Source organism: Octodon degus, unplaced genomic scaffold (genome assembly GCF_000260255.1).
Source record: "Octodon degus isolate 3935 unplaced genomic scaffold, OctDeg1.0 scaffold00157, whole genome shotgun sequence".
Taxonomy (NCBI): Eukaryota; Metazoa; Chordata; class Mammalia; order Rodentia; family Octodontidae; genus Octodon; species Octodon degus.
In genome coordinates, this window is record NW_004524733.1 from 5,635,338 (window position 1) to 5,644,078 (window position 8,741).

Below are 8,741 nucleotides of genomic sequence, written 5' to 3' on the forward strand. Positions count from 1 at the left end.
AAATAAATAAATAAAAAATTTAAAAAAAAAATCAAATATCCCTAAGCATTAACACCTAAATTATAAAAGTTATTAAAGGAGTAGAAAAACAAAGAGAAAAGGAGAACATACACCACATAACTACATAGCCACTGGGGGGAAAAAAAAACAGGATGGTACTAATGTAAAAAGAGACACAACAGAAAAGATAAAGATCTCCAGAAATGTAGAGTCAACTGATTTTCAACGAAAGCACAAAAAACATATATTGGAGAAAGGACAGTCTCTTCATGGTACCAGGAAAACTGAGTGTCTATGTACAGAAGATTGAAAAAGGACCACTGTTCTCTCACTTTTGATGATTGTCATTTCAAAAATGTAACAAATATGTGAACATAAACCCTAAAACTGGGAAACTACTAGGAGAACATACAGGAAACACTTCAGTATATAAGTACGGGCAATGATTTTTTTCTTTTTACAAGACCCCAAAGCTACCGGCAACAAAAGCAAAGGTAGAAAAACAGTATTTTATTAAGCTAAGAAGCTTCTGTGCAGTAAACAATCAACAGAGGGAATAAGTAACTTACTAAATGTGTGAAATATTTGCCCAGTATTTATTTCACAGCAGAGTAATATCCCAAATATATGAGCAAGAAAATTTTTAGACTACTATTTCAGTGTTAAAGGGCTTGCTAACTTTTCAACACTCCTCTTCACCAAATAAGACACAACTGGTTCTTTAGCAATACGAATATTTGGGCCAGCCAAATACCTCAGCGGATAAAAGCACCTGTAAACAGGAACAGGGGCCAGGGGTTCGATCCAGCAGCCTGCAGTGCCAGCCCTGCCCCCTGGGTGGGCTGACAGGGCAATTGAGACTGGGTGTGGTGGTTCACACCTGTAATCCCAGCTCTTGGAAGGCTGTAAACAGACAGATCACTACAAGTCTAATCTAGTAGTGAGACCATGAACACCCTGTGGACCCTCCCGTAAAATACAAAAAATAAAATAAAATATCAAAAGTAATAAGAATATTCAAAATGAATTGAAATATACCAAATACATTGTTAAGTGCGAGAGTTCACAATGATATTGCAAAAGAAATGAATGTGTCACCTTCAGGGCATGATGGGGATCTAATTCTTTACCTGGAAAACTGATAAATAAAAAAAGCAATGAACCATTTATTCAGTCTTTTCACTATCAACTGTATCACTCAGCAAATAATAAAGTAAATATCTAATTTTAATAGTTTTTTGACAGTTTCAGATAAATCAACCTAACATAACAAAATATCAAATATAAGTGATGAACATGAGTTGTTTACTCTTTCTAAATGCATTTAATTCTATTATAAATAATGTTAATATAAACATTAATACTGCTTCTATGAACACTTGTGTGAAATTTTTTTGCATTAGTGTGTTTTCATTTATCTTAACAATACACTTAAAAGTAGAAATTCCATGTATTATGTTAAATCTATGCTTACTCATTTGGAGAACTAAAGTCTCATTTCTCTGCCTGTCTTTCTATCTATCTTTGTCTGTCTGTTTCTCTTTGTTTTTCTTTCCCACTATATGCCTATGTCCCCCCTTTAACCCCTGTCTCTGCCTCTTCCCTCTCTCCTCTTTCTCCTTTCTCCCTTTCAGTGAGCCAAACCCAGGGCCTTGTGCATGATATGTATCCACTGTACCACTGGACAACAACTCTAGCCTCAAATATCCTGTTTTCTAAAATGATTGTATCATACTATATTTCTAGTAGAAAGCCTTGTGGGGTTCCTACAGACACCTGTCTATGTGAGTGCCTATATATGTATAGGTCCACAATGTTCTGTATTCTCACAATGGAATGTGATTTAGTCATACAAAAGAATGAAATTTGATACCTGTTTTAACATTAATGAACCTTGAATCCATTAAGCTAAATGAAGGAAGCCAGTGACAAAATATATAAAATGCCCAGAATAGGAAAATGGATACAAAAATAAAATTAGTGGTTGGCTTAGATTGGAAAGATTGAGAACAAAGTGTTAATTGCTAGTGGATATAGGATTTTTTCAGTAATAAAGATGTTCAGAAATTAGACTGAGGATATGATTTTACAACTCTCAGAACATGCAAATATGATAAGATGTGTAAATTAAATGGATAAATTGCAGCTAGATAAACTTAAAAAGAATGACACATTATTCTGATTTTTCTTTAGATAGTATAAATATTCTGCCCAAAAGTGAATGATTATTTAAAAACGTAGTAGCAATACTAATACTCGACAGCATAGAGTCTAAACAAAACATCAACAAAGAAAAAGTTATATACATAGTAAAGATAAAAATTTTCTAACATGATTTAATATTTGAATATGTATACTAAAGACAGAGCTTCAAATATGAGTCACACTTGTAAAAAATGAAGCAAACACACAACTATAATATGCAACATCCTCAGTGCTCCTTCAGAAGTTGACAAAACACTCATGAAGGACATGAAATATCATGAAAGATATGATGACAGGAACACTATCTACACAGCTTGGTATTTATACAATAGCTCATCCAATTACAGCACTATGTGCAGTCTTCTCAAGTGTATATGGTACAGTATCCAAGACAGAATATATGCTGAGTTATAAAAACATGAATGTCTAAAGAATAGCAATCTTTCAAGGTATATTATCTGACAATAATAGAATTAAAGTAGAAATCAAAAAGGGAAAGATACACAGGAAATCTCAATATTTTGGGAAAAAAGTTTGTACATAACACATGAATCACAGTAGAATTCTTGAAAACATATTCTGTGCTGAGTGTTGAACACAGAACTTAACAAATGCTAGGCAAGTGCTCTACCACTGAGCCATATGATCAGCCTCTCTCTCTCTCTCTCTCTCTCTCTCTCTCTCTCTCTCTCTCTCTGTATATATATATATATATATATATATATATAATGCATAATAGCTACAATCATCTTGGCTACCTAGTAGATATGCATATCGTGTCTTAAACATTTTACTTCACCTACCCTTTACTACATTCCCATTTCCCTTCAACCTAGATTCTCTTTCCATCTCCACAAAAATAAATGAGAATAAAATCAAAATATGTCAAAATGTGTGTCATATAGCTAAAATACCTTTAGTCAGGGAACTGAATCGTAAATGGATAATCTAAGGATATATTCTAAGAAATTACAGAAAAAGTAAAATAAAAAAGCAGAAAGAGACTGCAAGAAAAGCAAATGAAACTCAAAACAGAAAATTCAATGAAAACAAAAGGTGGTTCTTGGAAAACCTCAAATAATTATACCCCATTTCAAGCCAACTAAAAAATGATTTTGACTAGAAGTAAAAGGGAAAACATCATTATTAACACAAGATATCTTAGAATGTTAATAAGAGAACCAACTCCATGGTCATAAATTTGACACTAGGAATGTATTAATTCCTAAAATTCTATGACTTACAAAGCTCACCACAAATGAAACAGATAGCTTGAATCATCTCACAAGTATTAAAGAAATTGAATTCATTACTTAAAACTTTTTGCAATCATTCTGCATAACAGTTTCTTTTCTGGAGAACAGAAAAGAGGTATTTCCCATAATGTTTCATGAAACCATGATGATGTTAACATTAAAATCATATTAGGAGAGTCAGAAAAGAAAAAAAAATCTACAACCCAGTATCTCTCATGAATATAAATACAACAATTATCAATAAAATATTTTTAAAAATTGAGGCTACAAATACAGAGCACATCACTGAATAGGGTATGTTTCTGAAATGCATAGCTAGTTCAAACTTTGAAAATCAATGTAAGCCTCTCTACTAACCATCTAAAGAATAAAAAGTATACAATAAAACATTTAATAAAATTCAATTTTCTTTTTAAAATTAATTTTATTGAGAAACAAATAGCAATGAGACAGTTTCAAAACCGATTGTAGGATAGTTTCAATAATTAATACATTGCATATTGTTGTCTTCATAGTGGTTATTCATAGTACAAGATGTAGACATGATATCCCATCTAAACACTATTAGTAAAAATCTTTCTTCTCATTGAATTGAGAGAAAGTAGTTGTATATCTATCCTAACTATTTTGTATATGCTGATACAAAATGGTCATTCATTTGTATCCCTTTTTGTTTAGTTTTGTCAGAGATGGGTATTCCATTGCCATTTAAATATTGTAGTTGAGTGAGTTCAGCAAAGTAATCCAATATAGTCCAGTAGTCCATAATACTAGTGGGTTATCCTTAGGACTGGCAATGTCAGAAGTTGTTGACTTGAGCCTTTTACAGCTCAGCATATTAATATGGCTTTACTTTTCATACTTTGTTGTTTATACTTTTCTGCTGGCTGGTTAAGACCAAGATACAGCAACACCTATATAACAAGAAATGTAACTTTTATATCTGACAAGGTCAGTCAAATCCCCTCAGAATTTACCCTGAAACCCTGTACCGCTGTTTGTAGATCCTTTGTCAGTGTCAGCTATGTGGATGAGTCACAGCCATTGCTTGACCAATTTGCTCTCTGTGAAAGCCTGAGAGAATGTTTTCTCTACATATGACTCTCCTTAGGCACACTCTACATCATCAGTCACTTTCCTCTGTGGCCCCATAGTCTCCTTGATCAGAAAATTTGGGACACAACTGAGTTACAGGATGTTACATTCCAGGTTCTCCTATGACCTGAGTCCTCACTGACCTTGAAAGGCTAGGGCGAAATTGTTCACTGTCAATTTCACTTATAATAGAATTTCTAAACTGAGCGTGATGTGGTGAATTATATGGTGTTGTACCCTAAGTGCAGGTACCCAGGAAGAATAGGCAGAAATATGACTTGAACCCAGAAGTTGAAGGCCAGTTTGCACAATATAATGAGACCAAAAATTAAAATAAAACTTAGCAAACAAGAAATGATTTTCCACAACCCAGTACAAAATACCTATCAAAGCTACATAGTTTTTCTTAAAGCAAATCTACAAAATATTTCCTAGAACTAATTAGTGAATTTAGTAAGAGTATAGCATAGAAATACAGCATGCAAAATCCACTTAAAAATGAATAATCAGGGCTGTGGAGATAGCTGAGCAGACTAAGCACCTGCTTAGGCAAGTGAAGGGACCAATGTTCGATCCCTGGCACCACATGCCTGGCCAGCCCTACTTCCTGGCGTGCTGAGCTGGCCACTGGGACTGGTTATGGTGGAACACACCTGCAATCCCAGCACTAGGGAGGCTGAAAACAGGAGGATCACTACAAGTTTGAGCTGCATCGTGAAACCCTGCACACAAAATGATGATGATGATGATCATGATGATCATGATCATGATCATCATCATCATCATGATGTAAAAAATAAAAATAAAAGTGAATCCGCATAGATATATGGAAAAAAGTGATGGACATGTGTTTTCCTGAATAGTAGTGAAGTGCATGTGAAAACTGAAGCTAAAAAGAAATGACATTAACAGCACCAAAGGTAAATATTTCAGTATAAATCTAAAAAAATGATGTTTTATAACATTTTTACAACTAAATGATGATGGATTCAGCCAACATCAGAATTCTTTTGTTTGCCTCTTATCTCAGAAGGATAAGAAATCCCAAGTTAGTGGGTTGTTCTCTGAAATTCCAATTCAATGGAATCATGGCCATATATCTTAGTGAAAGTATTTCTGCTTTTGCAAGTAAGACATCTAGGCTAGCAGAACATGAAATCCTGAGAATAGGAAGCAAGTTTTGCTAATGGATAATAGTGTCCTGTTCACCTCCAATTTCACCCATAGATCTCCGAACCTGTGACTCTTGCATTAGAAAAACAGAACCACATACTCAGAGTATAATTAGGTCCCTGGAGAACCTAGCCCCAGCTCTAAAAATTACTGCCACCTAGCTGGTGTAGTAACAGTCAGCTTCAGGATGATAGAGATAAAGGCAAGATCAGCGAAGACAATAAACAGAAGCTCAATGCTGCATTTTGTTGGCTATGCAGTGAGTTTTTGGATCAGAAGCAATGTTTTGTAGAATATCATGACAGTGAATGAAACATTCTGCAAAACTACAGATGTTAGTTTTGGCAGAAGCAACTACATAAATCTGTATGAGTAAGTATCTATTACAATAAGGACAAAATATTGCCCCTTCCATGATGGAAGGAGTCCAATGTAACAACCTGTCACCAGGGAGCTGGATGATCCATCACCTGGAGAAACTGCCAATATCAGATATTCAATGTGTCTACTGTTGGCAGACTAAGCATTCAGAAATGGCTTCAGCTAGGTCATCTTTGTTAAGTAGAAATCTAGCTCACTGAACTCCTGTATAATTGTATCCCTGCCACCATGGCCACTTTGTTAAAGAGTCTATTGGGCAAGAACAGAAATGGCTGGGGAAAGATACACACTGGAATTATATGTTATGGCTTACACTTAAAGTGCTCCATCTCCACAAAGTCACTTGTATTTGGAAGGTGACAGGGCCATGTGGGTGCTGCAATCATGAATGAATTTATTTGTTGATGAGTTCAGTAACCAAATGTACTATTAGGAAGTAGGACCTATTTAGAGGTGGGCCAATGCAGGAGTGACCGGGAAGGGTATATCTCCCTCCAAGGCTCGACATTTCTCTCTGCTTCTGCTCTGGGTTGTCATGCCACTCTGTCATCCTATACCTACTATGGAGTCAGCAGACCATGGACTGAAATTGTGATCCCAAATAAACTTCTCGTTCTTTAAGCTGAAAGTATCATGAGTATTATTTCTCAGTGATTGGAAAGTAACTATGAAATTATAGAACAAGTTGTTCTAACCAGTTGATTATTAAAATCCTTCACTGTTGAGATGTTTTGATGAGCAGTCACATGGGGCACAAAAATCTATGCTTTTGGCTTATGTGGAAAAGTTCATTCATATGCCTCTTTGCCTACATTTCTTGGTCATCAATTTTCCAATAGTGTTTGTTCCTTATATATTCTTATCTGTGAAATACATCTCTCCTTTTTAATTTTCTAATGGAATTCTTTGAGGTTTTTGTACTTATGATTTTGGAGAGATATTGCATGTATTCTAAATACTAATCCTATGTTGGTTTTATGATTGACAAACATTTACTTCCAATCTGTAGCTAGTCTTTTTATCCTATTACCAAGGACTTTCACAAAACAAGTGTTTTATTATTTTTAAGTGTTTTTTTTTTAATCTTGATGAAGGCTACCTCACAAGTAATTCCTTTCATGATTGAGCTTCTGGTATAAAGTGTCTGAAATCCGCACCCTTAGTACTAAAGATTTTCCCCATTTTCTAAATGTTGTATGGTTTTTATTTCACAATTAAACCTGTAATGCATTTTTAGATCACTTCCTTAGGTATATTTGGGTCGTATGCTATAGATATATAATCTTTCCATTATCATTTACTGAAAAGGATGTTTTCTTCCATCAAATTGCTTCTGCTTCTTTGTCAAAAATTATCTGGATCTATTTTCATTGATTCTCTCTTTGATTTCACTATGTGTCATTCCTTCTCCATTACTACATCTATCCTAATTAGCCATAGCTATATACTAAGCCTTACTTTTAGAGTGATTCCTCCCACTGCACTTTTTTTTCAATGTTCATTAGGTAAGTGTTAAAGTATTTTGTGCTAATCTAGAACCTAAATGCAGGATGAATACATGTAAGTATTCATCCCCAAAGTCATAAAATCATGAAAATAAAATGATGGGGAAAAAGCTTAATGTCATGTTAATTAGGGCTGACCATAAAGCTCAGCAGACTAAAGCACCTGCTTAGGCAGGCACAGGGTCCTGGGTCTCATCCCCAACATTCTGTGTAGGCCCCAACCCCAGGGCACACTGAGATGGTGACTGAGCTTGGGCATGGCGGTGTACTCCTATAATCCCAGCCCTTTGGAGGCTAAAAACAGGAGAATCACAAGTCTGATCTACATAGTGAGACCCTGTACTAAATATCTATTTTTTTAAAAAAAAAGTCATGTTAACTATACAACACTAGCACTGAATATTCAGTACAAAATCTGACATCAATACTTTTTAAAACATATAAGACATTTTAAGAAGCAATTCAGTAGATGAATCTTCACATAGAAAAACAATAATTTTCACATAAAATCTTTCTACATCATCTAATGTATAAATGCATTGATTAATACATTTGAAACAAATATAAGGGTTTTAATTCATAATAGGTTAAAGTCCTTCTGGAAGTAAATGCTTATAACACACTGAAATACAAGCTAAGAAACATAAATGTGATAAAATTTGAAACATTTTCTTTCCTGTATAAAATATGAAGGTGGATGTGGTAATACATGCCTGTAATTCTAGTACCACCACAGGAAGCATGAGCATCACAAGTTGAAGCTTAGTCTATGCAACTCAACAACTTAATGACTTCATCTTAAAATAACAAATGAAAACACAGAGGATGGATCTCAGTGTAAAGGCCCTGAATTCAATCCCCAACATCAAGAAAAAAGCTGAGCTGGGATTGGTGACTCAGGCCTATAAATTCAGCTGAGACTGGAGAAATGCAAGTTTGAGCTTGAAAACGTAGGGAGATCCTGCCTCAAAAAAGTAAAAGAAGGGCTGGCAAGATAGCTCAGTGGACTAAGCAATTGCTTAAACAAGCACAGGGACCAGAGTTCCGCTGGGCACACTGAGCCGGCTACGGAGTTGGGGCGTGGTGGTGCACACCTGTAGTTGCAGCACTGAGGAGGCTGAAAACA

At 35.0% G+C, this 8,741-nt stretch overlaps 1 protein-coding gene and 1 pseudogene across 1 annotated transcript in view; one reads left to right on the top strand and one right to left on the bottom strand.

The window, feature by feature from the left end:
- The window catches only part of Col4a5 (collagen type IV alpha 5 chain), a 351,283-nt gene that overhangs the window by 273,434 nt on the left and 69,108 nt on the right, over positions 1 to 8,741 (bottom strand). The window lies entirely within an intron of this gene.
- LOC105743719 overlaps positions 1 to 8,741 on the top strand; it is a 92,131-nt pseudogene that overhangs the window by 28,318 nt on the left and 55,072 nt on the right.